The sequence below is a fragment of the Nicotiana attenuata genome, unplaced genomic scaffold (genome assembly GCF_001879085.1).
Source record: "Nicotiana attenuata strain UT unplaced genomic scaffold, NIATTr2, whole genome shotgun sequence".
Lineage (NCBI taxonomy): Eukaryota > Viridiplantae > Streptophyta > Magnoliopsida > Solanales > Solanaceae > Nicotiana > Nicotiana attenuata.
The window spans coordinates 190,619-213,979 of record NW_017671257.1 but is presented as its reverse complement, the minus strand read 5'-3'; the positions used below and the strand labels follow the sequence as shown (position 1 = coordinate 213,979).

General features: G+C 41.3%; 1 pseudogene; it reads right to left on the bottom strand.

The window, feature by feature from the left end:
- Positions 1-611: 611 nt before the first annotated feature.
- LOC109207100 lies at positions 612-23,169 on the bottom strand (annotated as a pseudogene).
- Between the last annotated feature and the right edge of the window lie 192 nt (positions 23,170-23,361).

Genomic DNA, 23,361 nt, shown 5'->3' with positions numbered 1-23,361 from the left:
GAACTATTTGATATACATTGGTGACTCTTACAAATTTATGTATTCAACAGTAAAAAAAAAAATATGCAGTAAACTGAGAGACTACTAGCCTGTTTGGCCAAGTTTCAAAAGTGTTTTTTTTTTTGGCCAAAAGCATTTTTGGCCAAAAATTGAGGTGTTTGGCCAAGCTTTTGGAAGGAAAAAAAGTGCTTTTGAGGAGAAGCAGACGCAGTTTTGGAGAAGCAGAAAAAAGTAGCTTCTCTCCAAAAGCACTTTTTTGAGAAGCACTTTTGAGAAAAATACACTTAGAAGCAGTTTTTTAAAGCTTGGCCAAACACTAATTGCTGCTCAGAAGTACTTTTCAAACTAATCAGTCAAACACAAACTGCTTCTCACCAAAAGTACTTTTGAGAAAAACACTTTTGAAAAAAAGCACTTCTCAATATAAGCTGATTTTTGCAGCTTGGCCAAACGGGCTATACATCCTTTATAGTTAAATCAAAACCAGACACAAAGTGAGCCACATCAGTTCAGTAACTATATTTCTAACAACAATAACAACAAGCCCAATGAAATCCCACAAGTGAAGTTTGGGGAGGGTAAAGTGCCTTACCCCTACCTAAGAGAGGCTGTTTCCGAAAATGCAGTAACTATATTTCTACATACAAAGGAAAATGCAGGTTCAGGACATTAAATATTTGGACTTAGATACATATATATGTTAGCATGTTAAACAATTTTGAAACTCAAACTTGAACTTGAACTTGAATCATCTTAATATATGTGCAAAAAACCACGGCTAAACTCATCCGAATCTCCCCTAACAGGCATTCCATGTCTGTCCAATCGACCAGAACCCGCCGGATACACGCCTTTGCTAGTGAAGTTGGTATAATGGTTAGAACCTTTTTGCAAGCTAGATCTTGAGTACCTCTTTGTTGAGTTTGACATATCATACTGAGGTCTTAGTTTTGGTGCACTTATTGACCGCGTCTTTGCCTTAGCTGCCTCGGTGTAAGACATGTAGTTTGGATGATTATCTGAGTATCCACTCGTGCAGCTTCTTGTACCATCGGTACTCTTAGTTGGCGTAAATGGTCCTCGCCTCAAACGAGCACATTTAGATGAGGTCGAAAGAAGTTGAGGGCTATTATCAGCAGAGGAGAAACAGGTTTCATCCAAGCTGTAACTTAATTGGTCTCAATTTAAGCTAAGATCAGAGGAATGGAAGAGATTCCTATGTGTGGAAGTAATATATGGTTTTCCACTTTCTATTTCAAGGATCTTGCCAATACCATCAATTGAGCCAGTTCTTGCAAAAGATCCTTGTTTTTTGTCTATTCTGCAGCCCATATGGTTTGAAGAATTCCTCTGCATTAATACCATTTTATGTTAGGCATAAGTTTATGCAAATAGATAATGGGGAAAACGTCCATACTTACCTCTCTAGCATATGAAATATAACAACAACAACAACAACATACGCCAGTATATTCCCATAGTGTGGGATCTGAATACACAGGCTGTTTTTGATAGACCCTTAGCTCACGAGAAGCAATTCACATAAGTTCTCTAGCATATGAAATATTTTGATTTTATCTGTCATATCATTGTCATTAGCAAGTCGTTTCGTACTTCCCCTACACCGTAACATGGCTCTATCATGGATTGGTTGGATTCCACGTATCAAAATACATCAGGAAAAAGGTCCAGACTTATCTCTCTAGTCGTCACTCTAGTCTATAGTTATCTTCCATTATACTTCAGGTTGGAACTCCGTTAGGATCAAGGGCAGATACAAGGCAATTTGCTAACAACAACAGTATGAATGACATCTCAGTATAACGTAGAGTAAAGAGAGATATTTTCGATACTTTTCCCTAGATAATGTGTCTCCTGAAGCATAAAATATCCGGCCAATACCTTGAGCATAAACATTTGATCATTCTTCATGCTCCTTGCACGAATAACATGCTCGAATTTATCAGGAGTTGCAGGACCCTATACACCAAAATTTCAGAAATACAATTATTAAACCAGGACAAAAATCTTTGTAAAATAAAAAATTTACTTCAATTAGTTGACAATCACTACAAGTTGTTACTAATTAACATATTTCAAGATTCATTTCAAATTTGAAAATGGAGGGGAAAGTGAAATTTTACTTGCATGATCAAGAAATTGAATAGACTTGGCGCTAAAATAATTAAGGCGATTCTGAAACCTGAGATCGTCCAACACGAGCTCTCGACTGAGCTCTTATTAATGCTTGCATACGCCGTAACATATCAGCAGTTTGCTTCCTCACAATATGACTAATGCCTCAAGTCCCTTCAATGCCCTTAGGGGTCGTTTGGTAGCCGGTTAGGGGAAAAGTTATTCATGTATTAGGAGAACGACTTTTCTTAAAGAAGATTTGCCCATATACAAATTGGGGAAATACAAACAATCTTCTTCAGGATACAACAAGCCAAGTATATACTGCAGATTTTTCTATGTCTACTTTGTTGGAAGAACTTCTATTTATAGGCGACCATCGGACCTTTTCAATAAGATGTGTTCTTTCATAGACAGACGCATCTGTTTATTCAAATAAATTTAAAATAAAATAGATTTAAAGTCAAAGTCTTTGATATTAATATATATAATATATAACATATATGTATTTGCACACATATAAGAGTATGTGTTCTAAATTAAACACATAAAAAGACAAGGACTTAAAAGGCATACAAATATGTCTACTTTTAATTTTGCACGTCTTTTAAGAAAAAATAAATGAAGTATATATTTTACACATAGTAATGGTAACATTTAAAAAATTTTGAAAAATAAATTGGGGAATAAGCAGTTAATGATAAAGGTAAATTAGAAAAGAAAGATTGTCTTTTTCTTGATTTGCTAAAATAAACAAGTAAAAGTAAAAATATATTTTTAATATAAAGATGGAGTAATTTTTTTTAACAAATCAACGTATATGAGTTACTCCCTCCGGTTCACAATAAGTGTCCAATTTGCTTTTTCATTTTGGTTCAAAATAAGTGTCCAGTTATGTAATCAAGAAAGAATTTAATTTGTTTTTACAAAATAACCCCTATGTACATATCCCTAAAAAGTTTTCTTACTCCTAGCACTAAATGTTTAATTAGGGATAGTTTAGTCATAATAAATACTTTTGTATAAAATTTAGTATTTTTTTAGTGGGCGTGCTAAAAGCAAATTGAACACTTATTGTGAACCGGATGGAGTAACTCTATAGGAAAAGTTATGACTACATATATTTCTCGAAGTACATAAATTAATGAGTGAAACTCCAAAACAATGCACCGACCACAAAATGTTCTACTTTTAGATATTTAGGTCAACACGTGTCCAAACTAGTCTATTTTCCTCTTCTCTATATACATTTCACACCAGAACACCCCCCCCCCCACCCCGTACGCCTACCCCAAACCCAACTCCCAAAAAGAATTTTAAGAAATACAAGTGTATAACAAAATTTGCACGTGCCAATTTTTGCGCAAATCAACTATTCCGTTTAGTATCGGATAATTCAGCTCATCACGGCTTAGGTAAAGGAAAAAAGGCATCTAATTTTTTTTTTCTTTCTTTTTTCGGAATTTAAACCCTAATCTCTTATGGTTTTCGTTCTATTTCATTAACTGTTAATCCACTCTTGCCCTATTAATATTTAATTTTTACATAAAAATTCTAGTTGTAAGAGTGACTTTCTGTCTTAAATTCGGATTTAGTCAGACATCAATGCAGATATTAAACACTGAGTGAAAACTAAAAAAAAAGAAATTGATCGCGTAATTAATTGTCCCTTTTATGAACACTAGTAAAATGTCCAATTTCTTTGTCCAGATGGGTAACAAAACCATCTACACCTTTTTAACCGTCCTTTACAGGTTACGAGTAAATTGTTCCTACTTCCTATCAAGAATATTGGTGGAATTCACAAAATGGAAAAGGCAAAAAAAGAATGTATTACCCCTCCGTTTATTTTATGTGAAAATGTTCAAAATATGATGCTCGAATAATTTAATTTGAAATGTGATTTGACCATAAATTTTATAAATAAAAATGATATATTTAAAAGAACGAGAAAAATATTTTGACAAACTTATAGTAAAAAATAATTATTTGACGTGAAATGAAACAAAGAGAGGACTCTATAACTAACCAGATAAGCTCGGAAATGTGACTTTATCACGACGGCGGCCCATTCTTCACGACCCAAACACCGTTCCACGTTGCCACCAATGTTGTACCACCGCTACTTGCTAACAGCTCCACCACCTCTTCTACCGTGACGGGGCTGTTGGTGGGGTCCATTGCACAAAGGCGTATGTAGCATATAATTAAGGGAGAAATTCAAAAATAGCCAGATTTACCACTGGTCGTTGAAAAAGCCAAGTTTCAAAAGTCATCGAAATTTAGCCACTTTAAATCTGAGCGAAAATACTGTTCAAAATCCGGAAAAATACGCCCGCAAATTTTACGGGAGTTCCAGGATAACTATGCTGGAACTCCCGCAAATTTTACGGGAGTTCAAGCATAATTATGCTGGAACTCCCGCAAATTTTACGGGAGTTCCAGCAAGTATAATTGTCCAGTATAATATACTGGAGTTTGGAGCACTGGTGCTCCAGTCTCCCGCAAATTTTACATGAGTTAGCAAAGTATACCGGTCCAGCATAATATGCTGGAGTTCGTACACAAATGCACCAGAACTCCCGTATATTATACTGGACCGGTCCCTGTTGCAGCAAAATAGTGGCTATTTTTCATTGACTTGATAAACGCTGGCTATTTTTCATTGACTAGTGTGAAAACTGGCTATACCATGATATTTATGTTTACTCAACTAAACTAGTGTTTACTCAAAGACTTATGCTCTTTTTGTTCCAATTTATGTGGGTTAAAGAAATATGGTTTTAAAAGTATAAAAGCATTTTAGAGTCAATTATTCAAATGGTCACTCAACTATCTCAAATTATCTTCTAAAGTCACTTTTCTTTCGTTTGTAACAACAAAGTCATTGAACTACCGATTGCACTCTGAAGGTCACTCAACTAGATTTTCCAAATTTTGAATTGCCAAATACCTATTTTACCCTCTAAATTATGAATATTTATCTTCTTTTATTTTTTTTAAAAACCTTTTAATATTATAATTTTTCCTTTTTAATTTATATTATGGACTTACCTATATAATAAATAAATATTATTTATAAATTAAAAAATAAAAAGTATTTAAGCATCTATAATGCTGGAATAACAAAATAATGAGCATTCATGCGTAATATAAAAATAATTATTTAAATAAAAGTATTTTTATAATATACATTACATGTTCTTGAAAATTATGGTCAATTATATTATATATATTCCATGCACGACTTAACATAGTATATTTTACCCTATACAGANATTAAAAAGGAAAAATTATAATATTAAAAAGTTAAAAAAAATAAAAAGAAGATAAATGTTTATAATTTAGAGGGTAAAATAGGTATTTGGCAAACAACAACAACAACAACGACCCAGTGTGGTCCCACATGTGGGGTCTGGGGAGGGTAGGCTGTACGCAGCCTTACCCCTACCCTGGAAGGGCAGAGAGACTGTTTCCGATAGACCCTCGGCTAAAGAAGGTGAGAGAAGCCCTGGTAGCAAGTAATAGCAAAACAATAATTAGAAAACTAAATCGGAGATAGCAACAGATAACATATTTAGAAAAATAATTCCGAGGCAGCAAACTACGGAATTACCAATAGCAAGTAACAACGAAACGAGACATGCGAATATAGAAAACTAAGGAGAAAAAGGGTACCGAACTAGCGCTAATACTATCGAGCTAGAGAAGACAAAGGGAGATGCACGACTACCTACTAACCTTCTACCCTAATCTTCAACCTCCACACCATTCTATCTAGAGTCATGTCCTCGGTTAGCTCAAGTAGCGCCATATCCCGCCTGATCACCTCTCCCCAAGACTTCTTTGGCCTGCCTCTACCCCTCCTCACACCTCCTAAGGCCAACCTCTCACATCTCCTGACAGGGGCATCTGTGCTTCTCCTCTTAACATGCCCGAACCACCTCAACCTTGCCTCACGCATCTTTGCCTCCACAGGGGACACTCCCACCTTGTCTCGAATAACTTCATTCCTAATTCTATCCAACCTAGTATGCCTACACATCCATCTCAACATCCTCATTTTCGCTACCCTCACCTGCTGGACATGAGAGGTTTTGACTGGCCAACACTCAGCCCCATACAACATAGTCGGTCTCACAACTATCTTGTAGAACTTACCCTTAAGTCTCAACGGCACATTCTTATCACACAAGACACCGGAAGCGAGCCTCCACTTCATCCACCCTGCTCCGATACGGTGTGTGACATCCTCATCTATCTCCCCATCCTTCTGAATTATAGATCCGTATTTGGCAATCCAATATTTGGAAAATCTAGTTGAGTGACCTTCTGAATGCAATAGGCATAGTCCAGTGACTTTGTTGTTACAAACGAAAGTAAAGTGACTTTAGGAGATAATTTGGATAGCTGAGTGACCATTTGAGTAATGGACTCAAGCATTTCATTAAACGTAAAATGAAAAAAAAATCTAGTGTTACATTATTTCCAAATATATATAGAAACGTCATGTTTTTCTTGAAACGAATTAATAAGAAAATAATACCGCATAAAATAGAATATAGAATGTTAAAATATCACTAAAATTTTATATTAAATATTAAATTTTGAACTTATAATTGTAAGAACGTACAGAAAATGAACTTACTAAATTTAAATCTTGAATTTATCTCCGCCACTACTACATCATTTCTACCGTGAACTGACATGGAGACAGCGTAGTGGTGTGATCTTTCAGGGTGGTGATCATGGTGGTGCTGTTGAAAATCCTTATCTCTGTAGGATTCAACGTTACTCCATTTCTTTTGTATTGATGAAGAAGAAGAAGAGGAGTCGGTTTTCCTGGAAATGAAGAGTGCTTTGAACCATTTGGATGCTTTGCCCATATTGTTTCAAATTAAAGATGAAAATTTAAAGAGGTTTATCACATAAGGGGACTAAAGTAAGATAGGGAGAGAAGAGAAGAAGAAGGAGAGTGGTTGGGAATGAGAGAAGATTTGTGAAAGTTTTGAGAAGTCAAATGTAATGTGCTATCCGTAGGACATTGGGATAATATGTATGACTTCTTCCTCTTTAGATCACTAATACTTTATATATTTTGCGCATTTTTAAAAAACACACTGCTTAGGCAGAGGATATTTATATTTTTTTTTGTGTGTATTTTAACATGTTATATTTTCAGGTTTCTAATGGTATTTCTTGATTGTGTAAGGTCCCGTAAAATTTTACCTAGAACCCGGAGTTTCGTGGTGCCGAGGTAATCTCGCCACAGTATGGACTTTTTGGGTTGTACAGTACGTTGGGGTGTTGAAAGAGATTTTTTGCAGAACATGGCGTTTCTGCGGTTTACTATGCGAACACATAACCTCTTTGCGGACCTTGTCACGACCCCAAAACCAACCCGGTCATGATGTCGCCTATCATGGAACTAGGCCAGCCGACACATTCCTAAAATAGTTCGTAAACCGCCCATCGGGCATAACATCACTCAGAACCAGCCCCTCGGGCGAACCTCACAGTCACTCGTAACACCCCCTCGGGCACAACATGAATCAATAACAGCCCCTCGGGCATAACATCATATCACTCACACAGGGTTCCCGCGCTCACTGGGGGTGTGCAGACTCCGGAGAGGCTCCTACAGCCCAAGCGCTATAACAAGCCACCTCGTGGCATAATAAATCTGGCCATCGGCCTCTCATAATCAAAAATCAGTAACAACATGCTGCGGCGCGCATCCCAATCCCATAATATCCTCACAACACAGGCCCTCGGCCTCACTCAGTCAGAAACCTCTCAAGCCATTCGGGCTATCAGTAAACAGGGTGCTCAGCCCAAAATATCATTTTACGCATAAAGACGAAGTAATAAAGACTGAGTTACGAAATCAGTAAAACATAGCATGACTGAGTACAAATTTTAAGTCAAAACAGTAAGAAAAGGCCCCCAAGGGTCCAAACAGCTTGGCACGAGGCCCAAATATGGCATTCAGCCCAAATCATAAAAATTCTTTCTAAAACATATAAGTATCACATAGTTTTCAATCAAATACTCAACTTAATAGCTGCTACGGGACGGACCAAGTCACAATCCCTAGCGGTGCACGCCCACACGCTCGTCATCTAGCATGTACGTCACCTCAAAATAGTGAAACGATGTGAAATCCGGGGCTTCATACCCTCAGGACAAGATTTACAATCATTACTAACCTCGAACCGGTCAAATCCCTACTCCACGACGCCCTTGCCTCTGGAATCGGCCTCCAAACTTCTTGAGTCTGACCAAAAGCAATACAATGCAATCAATATAGGCCAATGAACCAAAACCATACGAAAAATTATCAAATTATACCAAAATCTCGAAATTCACCCAAATCCGGCCCCCAGGCCCACGTCTCGAAATTCGACAAAAATCACAAAACTAGGAACTCCTTTCACTCCCAAGTCTATACATACCAAAATCATCAAAATTCGACCTCAAATGGTTTTTCAATTCCTCAATCAAAACTCTCCAAAACTCACGCTCCAACCCCTTCAACTTCACCCCAAATTTCCACTAATTTCAGGATTAAACAATGGGAAAATTATCATAAACACAAGTAATAAAGCCCAAGTAGCTTACTCAACTGATAACCCTTGATTGCTCTTGAAAATCACTGCCCAAAGCTCAAAACCCGTCTTTAAAAATGAAGGAATTAGGCAAAATTCGCGAAGAAAACCTTTTATACATTCTGCCCAACATTTTCCGCATCTGCGGTCACCATGTCGCTTCTGCGACGCCGCACCTGCGAAAAACCTATCGCAGGTGCGGTTTTCACTTAAACCTCAAATCCTGCTTCTGCACTCAAATGCCCGCATCTGCGGTCCGCAGGTGCGGTACCTTGTGCGCACCTGCGGCCTTACCTCATCCCAATTCTCCGCATCTGCGGTCCAATCTAGCTTCTGCGAATCTCGCACCTGCGGTCCCCACTCCGCAGGTGCGGTTATGACAGCCGAAGGAAATCTTCAGCATTTCCTCAATTCCCATCCTTGATTCATCAATCATACGAAATCAACCCGGGGCCTTCGGGGCCTCTACCAAACATTCCAACAAGTCATATATCACCATTCAAACTTATTCAGACCTTCGAAACACTCAAAACAAATCAAAACACCAAATGACCCTCGGATTCAAGCTTAAGAACTTCTAAACTTCCGAATTCCGCAAACGATGCTAAAACCTATCAAATCACCTCCGAATGACCTGAAATTTTGCACACACGTCACAAATGGCACTACGGACCTACTCCAATTTCCAGAATTTTATTTCGACCCCGATATCATAATTTTCACTGCCGATCGAGAAATGCCAAATTTCCAATTTTGCCAATTCAAGCCTAAATCTACCACGGACCTCCAAATTAGGGTTGCTTATCAGGCGGATTGGGCGGTTATTTACTCTTAACGGTTTGGCTCATCGGTTATCGGCTTTTAAATGTATTAATCCGCTAGCCACCCGATAAGATATCGGGTGAATTGGTATCGGTTTAGCTTTTATCGGACGGTTATCGGGCGGTTTATCGGCCTAATTCAATCAAAATAAAATAAATTTTAGTCTCTGTATGTTTAAATAGGTGGTCGACGTACTAAGAGGGACGAAGCAGAAGAGACACCGTGATGGATAAATCATTTGTCTAGAATCTTATTTATGTTTATGCACATTGGCCTTAGTCCATGTGAAAGATTTCTTGGTGTACTAATATTATGATTAGAAGTGGGCATACTGTATATTTTCACATGTCATCTGCTTGGACAGAATCGCTAATCCAAGAGTTTTGTTAGTTAGGACTTAGGAAGATATATTTGCCCAGGATAAGAAAAAACAAAATATAATTTTAGGTAAAAGTGAAAATTAGCATCACTAATTTATAGACGTAGAAGTCACAGAAATAATTTCGTGTCAATCAGTATAAAATCGTACATTAAAATCTTAATCCTATTGTATAGAACAGAAATAAAACATATAAAAAGTTACCACACGACGACTATATATAAAATGAATAGGAAGAGATTTCTTTACGAATCAAACAATGTAGAATCACAAAAAGTTTATAAAATTATTACCTACTAATAATTCAAAACAATTGGAAAAAAAAATCACGTGTCTTGATATTATGTTAAATAAGATAAAAGTTATTAGCGTATATAAACCCTAATACTCGAAAACAATGAAGTGGAGAAATATGAGTTTGAAACAGTTATCAATTTGAACTGGGAACGATTTCAAATTCCTGGTGGATTGACAAAAATTCAAGTAGGCAGAAGTTTAGTTGAATTCAAACGTTGAAAATAGTTGGTAAAATTCAATATTACAATTCTATCCAACATAAATTATCTCGTTGAAGGAATTTAGGCTTGTAAGGGCATAAAACTCGATTAATATTTTGAGGATATTTTTATCGATCAATATTTAACGGGTTAACGAATTATCCGTTAAGAAAATTGAATAATCTGCCTCAAACCGATAAACCACTAATAAAAAAATTTCAATCCGTTCCCCGTCCGTTAAACCGTTAACCCGATACCAATAAGCCATTAAGCTTCGATTTCAGTTCGGTTTTTCGGTTTCGGTTCGATTTTGAACACCCCTACTCCAAATCACATTTCGGACGTGCTCCCAAATCCAAAATCACCTAACGAAGCTAACCGAACTATCAAAATTCACATCCGAGATCATCTACACTTAAATCAACATCCGATTGACTTTTCCAACTTAAGCCTACTCAAAAGAGACTAAGTGTCCCAATTCACTCCAAAAACACTCCGAACCCGAACCAACCAACACGATACAATGAAATACAGCTGAAGAACACATAAAGAAGCAGAAATGGGGGCAAATAGGGCTATAACTCATGAAATGATCGGCCGGGTCGTTACTTCCTCCCCCTCTTAAACAAATGTTCGTCCCCAAACGAGTCTAGAAACATACCTGAACCTCAAACAGGTGTGGATATCTGCTCCGCATCTCCCGCTCGATCTCCCAAGTAGCCTCCTCCATGGGCCTACCTCTCCACTGCACTTTCACTGAAGCTATATCCTTTGATCTCATTTTTCGGACCTGACGCTCCAAAATAGCCACTGGCTCCACATCGTAGGTCAAATCACCGTCTAACTGAACCGTGCTGAAATCCAAAACATATGACGGATCGCCAATATACTTCCGGAGCATAGAAACATGAAATACCAGATGCACACTTGACATGCTAGGTGGCAAAGCAAGCTCATAAGCCACCTCCCCAATCCTCCCAAGCTCCTCAAAAAGCCCAATGAACCGAGGGCTCAATTTGCCCTTCTTCCCAAATCTCATAACACCCTTCATGGGCGAGACCTTTAGTAGAACCTTCTCCCTAACCATGTAAGACACATCAGGAACCTTCCTGTCAGCATAACTCTTTTGTCTCGACTGCGCTGTACGAAGCTGCTCCTGAATCACTTTCACCTCGTCCAAAGAATCCTGAAGTAAGTCAGTACCCATAAGTCTAGCCTCGCCCGGCTCAAACCTACCCACTGGAGATCTACACCGTCTCCTATATAAAGCCTCATATGGAGACATCTGAATACTCGACTGATAATTGTTGTTATATGCAAACTCCGCGAGCGGTAGAAACTGGTCCCATGAACCCCCAAGATCAATGACACAAGCGTGCAACATGTTATCCAATATCAATAGTACGCTCGGACTGCCCGTCCGTCTGAGGGTGAAAAGTTGTGCTCAACTCAAACTGAGTACCCAATTCTCGCTGCACGGCCCTCCAAAACTGTATTGTAAACTGAGTACCTCTATCGGAAATGATGGAAATCGGGACACCATGCAGGCGAACAATCTCTCGGATACAAATCTCAGCTAACCACTCTGAAGAATAGGTAGTACTCACAGGAATGAAGTGCGCGGACTTGGTCAGCCGATCCGCAATCACCCAAATAGCATCGAGCTTCCTCAAAGTCCGTGGGAGTCCAACTACAAAATCCATGGTGATCCGCTCCCACTTCCACTCTGGAATATCCATTTGCTGAAGAAAGCCACCCAGTCTCTGATGCTCATATTTCACCTGCTGACAGTTGAGACATCGAGCTACAAATCCCACTATATCCTTCTTCATTCTCATCCATCAGTACTGCTATCTCAAATCCTGGTACATATTCGCGGCACCCGGATGGATGGAATACCGCGAGCTATGGGCCTCCTCCAGAATCAACTCCCGAAGCCCATCTACATTGGGCACACATATTCGGCTCTGCATCTTCAATACCCCCGTCATCACCAATAGTCACATCTCTAGCATCGCCGTGCTGAACTCTGTCCTTGAGGACAAGCAAATGAGGATTATCATACTGGCTCTCTCTGATACGATCAAACAAGGGAGACCGAGAAACGACACAAGCTAAGATCCGACCGGGCTCCGAAATATCCAACCTCACAAACCGATTGGCCAAGGCCTGAACATCAACTGCAAGAGGTCTCTCCCCAACACGAATATATACCAAACTGTCCATACTCACCGCCTTCCTACTCAAGGCATCGGCCACTACATTGGCCTTTCCCGGATGGTACAAGATAGTAATATCATAGACCTTTAGCAGCTCCAACCATCTCCGCTGCCTCAAATTGAGATCCTTCTGTTTGAATAAGTGTTGGAAGCTACAATGATCAGTAAACACCTCACAAGACACACCATAGAGATAATGCCTCCAAATCTTCAACGCGTGAACAATGGCAGCCAACTCCAAATCATGAACATGGTAGTTCTTCTCATGAGGCTTCAATTGACGAGAAGCATAAGCAATCATTCTACCCTCCTGTATCAACACACACCCAATACCAACTCTAGAAGCATCACAATGTACTGTATATAAACCTGAAGCTGATGGCAAAACTAACAATGGAGCTGTGGTCAAGGCGGTCTTGAGCTTCTGAAAGCTCTCCTCACACTCATCCGACCACCTGAAAGGAGCACCCTTTTGAGTCAATTCGGTCAAGGGTGATGCAATAGATGAAAATCCCTGAACGAACCGACGGTAGTAACCTGCCAAACCCAGAAAGCTACGAATCTCTGTGGCTGAGGACGGTCTGGGCCAACTCTGAACCGCCTCTATCTTCTTCGGATCAACCTGGATACGCTCACTGGACACCACGTGCCCCAAGAACGCAACCGAATCGAGCCAAAACTCACATTAGGAGAACTTTGCATAAAGCTTCTCCTCCCTCAACCGCTGCAATACAACTCTCAAATGCTCAGCGTGCTCCTTCTAACTACGCGAGTACACCAGAATATCATCAATGAAAAAAATCACAAATGAGTCGAGATAGGGCCGAAACACGATGTTCATCAAATGCATGAACAGTGTTGGGGCATTGGTCAGCCCAAAGGACATCACGAGGAACTCATAATGACCATATCGGGTCCTGAAATCTGTCTTAAGAATATCTGAGTCCGTGATCTTCAACTGGTGATACCCTGACCTGAGATCAATCTTGGAGAACACTCTCGCTCCCTGAAGCTTGTCAAATAAATCATCAATACGAGGCAAAGGGTACTTGTTCTTGATTGTGACTTTGTTCAACTGCCTGTAATTAATGCACATCCTCATCGTGTCCTTCTTCTTCACGAATAGAACAGGCGCACCCCAAGTGACACACTAGGCTGAATAAACCCCTTATCAAGGAGTTCCTAAAGCTGCTCCTTCAACTCCGCTAATGCCATACTATACGGTGGAATAGAAATGGACTGAGTGCCCGGCACAAGATCAATACCGAAGTCAATATCCCTGTCCGACAGCATGCCCGACAGGTTTGCAGGAAACACATCCAGAAAATCCCTCACTACCGGGACTGAATCAATAGGAGGGGTCTCTACACCGACATCCCTAACAAAAGCCAAATATGAAAGACAACCCTTCCCAACCATCCGTTGGGCTTTCAAAAATGAAATCACCCTACTGGGAACATAATCCGACGAACCTCGCCACTCAATTCGTGGCACGGCCGGCATAGCCAACGTCACTATCTTAGCATGACAATCCAAAATAGCACGACACGGAGATAGCCAATCCATGCCCAATATCACATCAAAATCAACCATACTAAGTAACAAAAGGTCCACTCGGGTCTCCAAACCCCCAATAGTCACCACACACGACCGATACACGCAGTCCACAACAATAATATCGCCCACTGGACTAGATACACGAATAGATGAAACAAGAGACTCGCGGGGCGTATCCAAATAATGAGCAAAATATGATGACACATATGAAAAAGTGGAACTAGGATCAAATAACACAGAGGCATCTCTGTGGAAAACTGAGTCAATAACTGTGATCACAACATTTGAAGCAATAACATCTGGTCTGGCTGGAAGTGCATAGAAATGGGCCTGACCACCGCCTGATCGACCTCCCCCTCTGAGGCGACCCCTAACTAACTGTCCTGCACCCCTAGCTGACTAGGTGGGTGGTGAAGTAACTGGTGCTGGAGTCGATGGCTGGCTCATTTGCTGAGGCGGACCCCCATGAAGACGAGGACACTGCCTCCACATGTGACCCAACTCTCCACACTCATAACAACCCCCTGGTGATGGTGACGGGGACTGAAGGGAACCCCTAGCACTGGGATGACTAGTAGAAGAACCTGGCATGGAAGAGCCCTGAGCTGATGGAGCACGGGACGAACTCTGAGCTGAGAGAGCACTAAGTGATGAATGGCCCTGATGAGAATTGTGAGAACCATGGCCCGATGATGCCCCACGATGAACTGGGCGAGCTGACTGAGCATGTCTGAATGGACGGCCTCTGCCATGCTGAAACTGACCCCCATGAGGAGCACCCCCAAAACTACTAGATCCACAAGGCCTCTTGGCCTCCCTCTCTACTCGCTCCTGACGGCGAATCGACTCTTTATCCCGAGCAATGTCAACAACCTCCTCGAAAGAAGCACCAGATACTCTCTCTCTGGTCATTAGAATCCGTAACTGATACGAAAGGCCATCCGCGAACCTCCTGGTCCTCTCCCTGTCTGTGCAAACCAACCAAATAGCATGATGAGCTAACTCAGAGAACCTCATCTCGTACTGCGTCACAGTCATATTATCTTGACGCAACTGCTCGAACTGCCTGCGCAGCTTCTCTTTGTGGGATTGTGGCACATACTTCTCCAAAAAGTGAACAGAGAAATTCTGCCAGGTGAGGGGCGCTGCACCAACAGGCCTACACCTCTCATAAGCCTCCCACCAAGTAAAGGTGTAGACATGTGATTTTTGACCCTCCCCGAAATTTTACACATTTTAGTGTTAAATATTTAGTTTAGGTCTAATATCGCTACTTTAACTATTTTTGACTCTTTTACTTTATTTTGTCACAAAAATGAAAACTACAAAAATATTTTCTCTTATTTAGCTAATTGACATTTTATTTAGTTACTTTTAGTTTATCTACCTTTCATAAAATTAAAAAATATACAAAAATAATTTTACTTTTAGTATCTAGTTCTATTCTAGTAATTTATTTTAATTAGGAATGATTTTACAATTTTATAGTTATTATTTTAGGAATTAATACTTTTGGTCTGGTAGAGTTAAAGGGCCACTTTTAAAGGTAAATTTGGCCAAAATTTGGCCCAATTCGGATCTAGCCCATAATAACCCAAGCCCAATACCCCTAAAACCCTAGAAAGAAGCTTAAAAACAATCCCTAGAACTAAAAAAAGGGATCAGCCATTTTCTCTTCTTTTTCTTTACAACCAAATAACCTAAAAACACAAAAATGGTGCAACCCTAGAGATGAACCAGCCGTTTTTCACAAAAAATGAAGAACCCTAAGACCTTTCATCTTCTAAAAACCATTGAAAAACCTTGAGCACCCTTATCATCTTCCTCAACCTAACACACCTAGAACACCTCGATAGCAGCTCATGCCAGAAAACACGCACAAAACCAGCTGCCCACTCCACCAGCTGCTCGAACAACAGAAGCGAACTCCTCCACACAACACCCCTTCTTCTTCAACTCACTTACGACCACCATAACAACCAGCGACCCTAAGCTTACAGCAACCAGAACAGTCGAAATTAGAAGCAGCGACCACAACAGCCGCGTCACTGGACGGAAAACCTAGCCACAGACCCAGCCGGCCTCCCTTCCTCTCCAGAAATGCTCTTTACGCACACGACCTGCACACACTCAATCAGAGAGAGAGCCAGACTTTTCCATCACTACCCAGATCTAAGCGTTAGGGTAAATCGAGTTAACGGGGCTTCCTATATAAGCTTTGGGAATCTTTTTGACCTTCTTTCTCTTAACTAAAAATACAGCAACACCTCCTAGCTTCAAAGAGCTAAAGGATCAGTCTAGCAATCACGTTGTTGGAGTCGATAATATCTTTCGTAAAAAACGGTTCGACAAAGAAGAGTTTCTGTCATGTTCCGGTCCAGCTCGAGTTTCGGCAAGTTCGAGTTTGTTGCCGTTTATTGGCTTCCGTCGAGGTTCGATTTGAGATCGTTGTTCTCTATTTTCGGTTTGAGGTTTAAATTTCGATTCTTTCATATACATGTTCTGTTTCTATCTATTTACGATGCTCTGTTTATGAAATTGTTGCTATTGTTAATTGCTATCTCCTTTTAATTTCATATACATTGGTTTTGATGACATGAATGTGAAGTTACACATTGTGAATACATTATTTGTAGTTGATTATCTTCGTATTTGAATCTCGTTATCGGGGTTAAATTGACTCTGTTTGTGTGATAGCTTTTCTTTGTAATTGATAGCAAATTGAGTGTAAAAAGCTTGATGACATGGGGATAATTTTCTTAAAAAGTCAGATTTGGACTCTGCTTTAATATTGTGTATTGGACTTAATGGCCATTGTGTTTTGTTCTAATTTAGTAATTCGATTGTTAGGAGCATACTTAGGCCGTTAAGAACCATGAATATTCGTAGTTTGCTTTAGGCGCGCTATATAAAATTATCATAGCTACGGGTACGATTCCCGTGACGTAGTTGTGACACATAATTTCCGAATCCGGGGGTACATTTATGTGATCCGGCCACAATAACTAATAATGCTAATAATTTAGACATGTTGTAAATCGTGGGTACAGTTCCCGTGACACGGTTCGCAATGTGTACCAAACAAACAAGTGTACGACAATCATAACTTGTTCTAGAATAATACCATAAATATTTAAAAGCGGGCAAAGAGTAAAAATGCACAATAGGTATAAAACATGTAATCAATCAGAAATTAGGCCAATAATAATAGTTGAGCGACCGTGCTAAAACCACGGAACCCTGGAATGCCTAACACCTTCTCTAGGTTAACAGAATTCCTTACCCGGATTTCTGTGTTCGCAGACCATAAATAAGAGTCAAACTTCCTCGATTTGGGATTTTAAACCGGTGACTTGGGACTCCATAAATTATCCGAAGTGGCGACTCTGAATTTGAATAAATAATCCCGTTTCGATCATTATCACTTTAATTGGAAAAACTCCCCTATACCCTTCCCGGGTAGTAAAAAGGAGGTGTGACAAAAGGCGGCTCCAAGAAACTAAAAAGTAGTAAATGAGACCCCACTGGTCTCCAGAATACCCGCTGTACGTAGAATCCTCTAACACTTGTCCAAGAAACCCTGGGCATCCTCGCCCTCTGTACCACTAAAAGTCGGAGGCTGAAGTCAACCAAACCTCTCCAATCTGCGCTGCTCGTCATCAGGCATGACTGGTACCACATAATCTTGAGCAAGTGCAACCGGCTGGGGTGGTGGTGCCTCCGGTGTCTGCAGGTGGATCTGATCATGAACTGGGGCGGCTGGTGGATCTGCAGGTGCTGCCCTATCCGCTGTGCGGGCTATCCCCCTGCCCCTACCACGGCCTCGACCGCGACCTCGACCTCTAGTGGCCCCAACTAGTGGTACTGGTGGTCGTCCGTTTAGACTGGTAGCACGTGTCCTCACCATCTGTGAGAGAACAGAATAACACAAGTTTAGTTACAAGAATCAACAGATTCGTACGACAAGAATTCAAGAATGTGAAGTTTTTCCTAAAGGTTCTACAACCTCTCGAAGATAATTACAGACATCTCCGTACCGATCCGCAAGACTCTACTAAACCCGCTCATAACTCGAAAGACCTATGTAACCTAGGCTCTGATACCAACTTGTCACGACCCCAAAACCAACCCGGTCGTGATGGCGCCTATCATGGAACTAGGCCTGCCGACACATTCCCAAAATAGTTCGTAAACCGCCCCTCGGGCGAACCTCACAGTCACTCGTAACAGCCCTCCGGGCACAACATGAATCAATAACAGCCCCTCGAGCATAACATCATATCACTCACACAGGGTATCCGCGCTCATTAATGGTGTGAAAACTCCGTAGGCGCACCTACAGCCTAAGCGCTATAACAAGCCACCTCGTAGCATAATAAGTCAGGCCCTCGGCCTCTCATAATCAAAAATCAGTAACAACATGCTGCGGCGCGCAGCCCAATCCCATGATATCCTCACAACACAGGCCCTCGGCCTCACTCAATCAGAAACCTCTCAAGCCACTCGGGCTATTAGTAAAACAGGGTGCTCAGCCCAAAATATCATTTTATGCATCAAGACGGAGTAATAAAGACTGAGTTATGAAATCAGCAAAACATAGCATGACTGAGTACAGATTTTAAGTCAAAACAGTGAGGAAACAGTAAGAAAAGGCCCCCAAGGGTCCAAATAGCTTAGCACGAGGCCCAAATATGGCATTTAGCCCAAATCATAGAAATTCTTTCTAAAACATATAAGTATCACATAGTTTTCAATCAAATACGCAACTTAATAGCTGCTACGGGACGGACCAAGTCACAATACCTAGCGGTGCACGCCCACACGCTCGTCATCTATCATGTACGTCACCTCAAAATGGTGAAACGATGTGAAATCCGGGGTTTCATACTCCCAGGACAAGATTTACAATCATTACTTACCTCGAACCTGTCAAATTCCTACTCCGTGACGCCCTTGCCTCTGGAATCGGCCTACACCAAAATCCCGAAATTTACCCAAACCCGGCCCCTGGGCCCACGTCTCGGAATCGACAAATATCACAAAACTAGAAACTCCTTTCACTCTCGAGTCTATACATACCAAAATCATCAAAATCCAACATCAAATCGTCCTCTGTACCACTGAAAGCCGGAGGCTGAAGTCTACCAAACCTCTCCAATCGACGCTGCTCGTCATCAGGCATGACTGGTACCATATAATCCTAAGCAAGCGCAACCGGTTGGTCTGGTGGTGCCTCCGGTGTCTGCAGTCCCTGAACAACCTGTTCGGGTGTACGGGCGGCGGGAGTGTGAGTGCCTCCCCCGGCCTGGGAAGTAGCTGCTGTAGTAGAAACAGCGACCGTCTGAGCAAGACTGGTGCACACGGTCAAGACCTGAGCTAAGGTCTCCTGAAGACCTGGGATAACAATAGGCACAGCCGGTGCCTGAGCTGGTCCTGTTGGAGCATCCACAACTGGGACCTGATCATGAACTGGGGCGACTGGTGGATTTGCAGGTGCTGCCCTAGCTGCTGTGCGGGCCACACCCCTGCCCCTACTACGGCCTCTCATGGCCCCAACTGGTGGTACTGGTGTCCGTCCGTCCTGACCGGTAGCACGTGTCCTCATCATCTGTGGAAGTTTAGTTACTAGAATCAACAGATTTGCATGACAAGAATTCAAGAACGTGAAGTTTTCCTAAAGGTTCTGCAGCCTCTCGAAGATAAGTACAGACGTCTCCGTACCGATCCGCAAGACTCTACTAAACCCGCTCATGACTCGTGAGATCTATGTATAGGCTTCGATACCAACTTGTCATGACCCAAATCTACCATGACGTGATGGCGCCTAACGTGGAACTAGGCAAGCCAACTATTTTACCGAAACAACCCGATATTTCAAAATAAGGATTTCTTCAAGCATATTTAAATAATAAAACCTCATAAGATAATTCGAATAACAAAGTGCGAAATGAAAAGCCCGACATCGGGGTGTCACAAGTCATGAGCATCTACCAAGGACTGACTGATGAAAACTAGACTAATACAGTCTGAAAACAACTAGTAATATCTAAAGAAAGATAGGAGGGAGAAGAGCAAGGCTGCGATCGCCATGTAGCTACCTTGCTAACTCCACAGATCCGTGGGGGATGTAACCAAAGCTCGCTAGGATGTCCATCAACCCCTGGATCTGCACACAAGGTGCAGGGAGTAATGTGAGTACGCCAACTCAGTAAGTAATAAAGGTAAATAAAGACTGAGCAGTAGGAAACACATAAAATCCACATCATGAAATCTCAATAAGTACAACATGCTTCCAAATCAGTATATGAGTCGAATCATCTCATAAAAATCCAGTTTTCGGTAAAAATCATTTGAAGATATTTTTCAGCAGTTTTAACAGAGACTCAATGTAAATGAGAGTAAAAGTGATGAACATCATAAACAGCCCCTCGGGCTCAACATCACTCAGAATCAGCACCTCGAGCATATCTCATATCACTCGCTCAAGGTACCCGCGCTCACTAGGGGTGTGCAGATTCCGGAGGGGCTCCTACAGCCCAAGCGCTATAATTCACATGGACAACTCACGTGCTGAACGAACAACTCACGTGCTATAGTATCAATATCAGAATCCGCACGGACAACTCACGTGTTGCACGGACAACTCAAGTGCTGCATGGACAACTCACGTGCTATACTCTCAATATCCTCACAACAACAGGCCCTCGGCCTCACTCGGTCATAAACCTCTTAAGCCACTCGGGCTATTAGTAAAAACAGGGTTCTCAGCCCAATATCATTTTATGCATCAAAACGGAGTAGTAAAGACTGAGTTATGAAATCAGTAAACACAACATGACTGAGTATAGATCTTAAATCAAAACAGTGAGTGGATAATAAGAAAAGGCCCCTAAGGGTCAAAACAGCTTTGGCACGAGGCCCAAATATGGCATTCAACCCAATTTATAGCAATTCTTTCTAAAACACACAAGTATCATATAGTTTCAGTCAAATACGGAACTTAATAGTTGCTACGGGACATACCAAGTCACAATCCCCAATGGTGCACGCCCGCACGCCCGTTGTCTAGCATGTACGTCAACCAAAGTAGCGAAACGATGTGAAATCTGGGGTTTCATACCCTCAGGAAAGAATTTACAATCATTACTTACCTCAAACCGGTCAAATCCATACTCCGCGACGCCCTTGCCTCTAGAACCGGCCCGAGTCTGACCAAAAGCAATACAATGCAATGACTATAGGCCAATGAAATAATTCCATACGAAAAATCATCAATTTAGACCAAAATCCCAAAATTCACCCAAATCCGGCCCCCAGGCCCATGTCTCGGAATCCGACAAAAATCACAAAACTAGAAACTCCTTTCACTCACGAGTTTATCCATACCAAAATCATCAAAATCCGACATCAAATGGTCCTTAAAATCCTCCAATTAAACTCTCCAATTTCCAAGCTCTAACCCCTCAATTTCATCCATAATTTCTACTAATTTCATGCTTAAACAACTGAAAATTATCATAATCACAAGTATTGAGCTCAAGTAACTTACCCCAATGAATATCCCCTTGATTTCCTCTTCAAAACCCTCCAAAAACTCTAAGTCCGAACAAGAATGGTGGAAAATAACTCAACTTCGCGAAGTCTCCCTTTTATACATTCTGCCCAGCATTTTTCGCATCTGCGGTCCTTATGTCGCTTTTGTGACGCCGCACCTGAGGTAAATTCATCGCAGGTTCGGTTTTCACTTAAACCTCAGAACCCGCTTCTGCGGTAAAATTCCAGCATCTGCGGTCTCGCATGTGCGGTCCCATATGCGCACCTGCGGCTCCTGCCCTTCTCAGCTATGGCCGCTTCTACGGCTGCTCTTCCGCTTCTGCGGGCCCGCACCTGTGGTCCCCACTCCGCAGGTGCGGTTCTAACAGCTGAGAACAATTCTTCAACATTCCTCCAAATTCCATCCTTGATCCGTTAACCACCCGAAATCAATCCGATGCCCTCAGGACCTCTACCAAGCATACCAACAAGTCACATATCAATCTACGAACTTAGTCAAACCTTCGGAACACTCAAAACAACATCAAAACACCAAATCACCCTCGGATTCAAGCCTAAGAACCTCTAAACTTCTGAATTCCGCAAACGATACCAAAACCTACCAAATCACCTCCGAATGACCTGAAACTTTGCACAAACGTCACAAATGACACTACGGACCTACTTCAATTTTCAAAATCCCATTGTGACCCCGATATCAAAATTTCGACTGCCAACCGAGAAACGCCAAATTCCCAATTTCGCCAATTCAAGCCTAATTCTACCACGGACCTCCAAATCATATTACGGACGCGCTCCCAAGTCCAAAATCATCTAACGGAGCTAATCGAATCATCGGAAATTACATCCGAGATCGTTTACACATAAGTCAATATCCGATTGACTTTTCCTACTTAAGCCTTCTCAAAAGAGACTAAGTGTCTCAATTCACTCCAAAACCACTCCGAACCCGAACCAACTAACATGACGCGAAGAAATACAACTGAGGAGCACATAAGGAAGCAGAAATGGGAGAAACAGAGCTATAACTCATGAAACGACCGGCCGGGTCGTTACAAAGTTCAATAAAAATTAAAATAATTAGAAAATCTATTTTTTGTGAATTTTTAGGTGTATTTTTAGTCGGGAAAATCACGTGCTCACAGCGTGATCACATAACTATTTTGCGGACCTCACATCCGTTACATAACCAGCATGAAGAATTTCGGAGGGGGACTTTTGCGGTGCGCTATGCGACCGCTTAACTGGTCTGCTAACCGCAGACCTGGCCCGAGCAGCCCAGTTTTGGGACTATTTGTGGTCCCCTTTGCGGACCGCATATTCATTTTACGATCCGGTCTTCGATCGCAAACACGGTTTTTGAGGCTTAAGTTTGAGAAAGTTTTACTCGATCCCATTTTTAAAAAATGACTTTGGGGGACATTTGGGCTGGTTTAAACGGCTACTTTAGAAAGAGGGGAATATCTTAGAGAGAGAGAGAGAGAAGGAAGCCCAAACCCCCTTTGTTCATCACATTCTTGCTCAAGCCTTGAAATTCAACAAGGAAAGCTCATAGGGTCTTCATCTAAGAAGTAAGGTTCCATACCCTA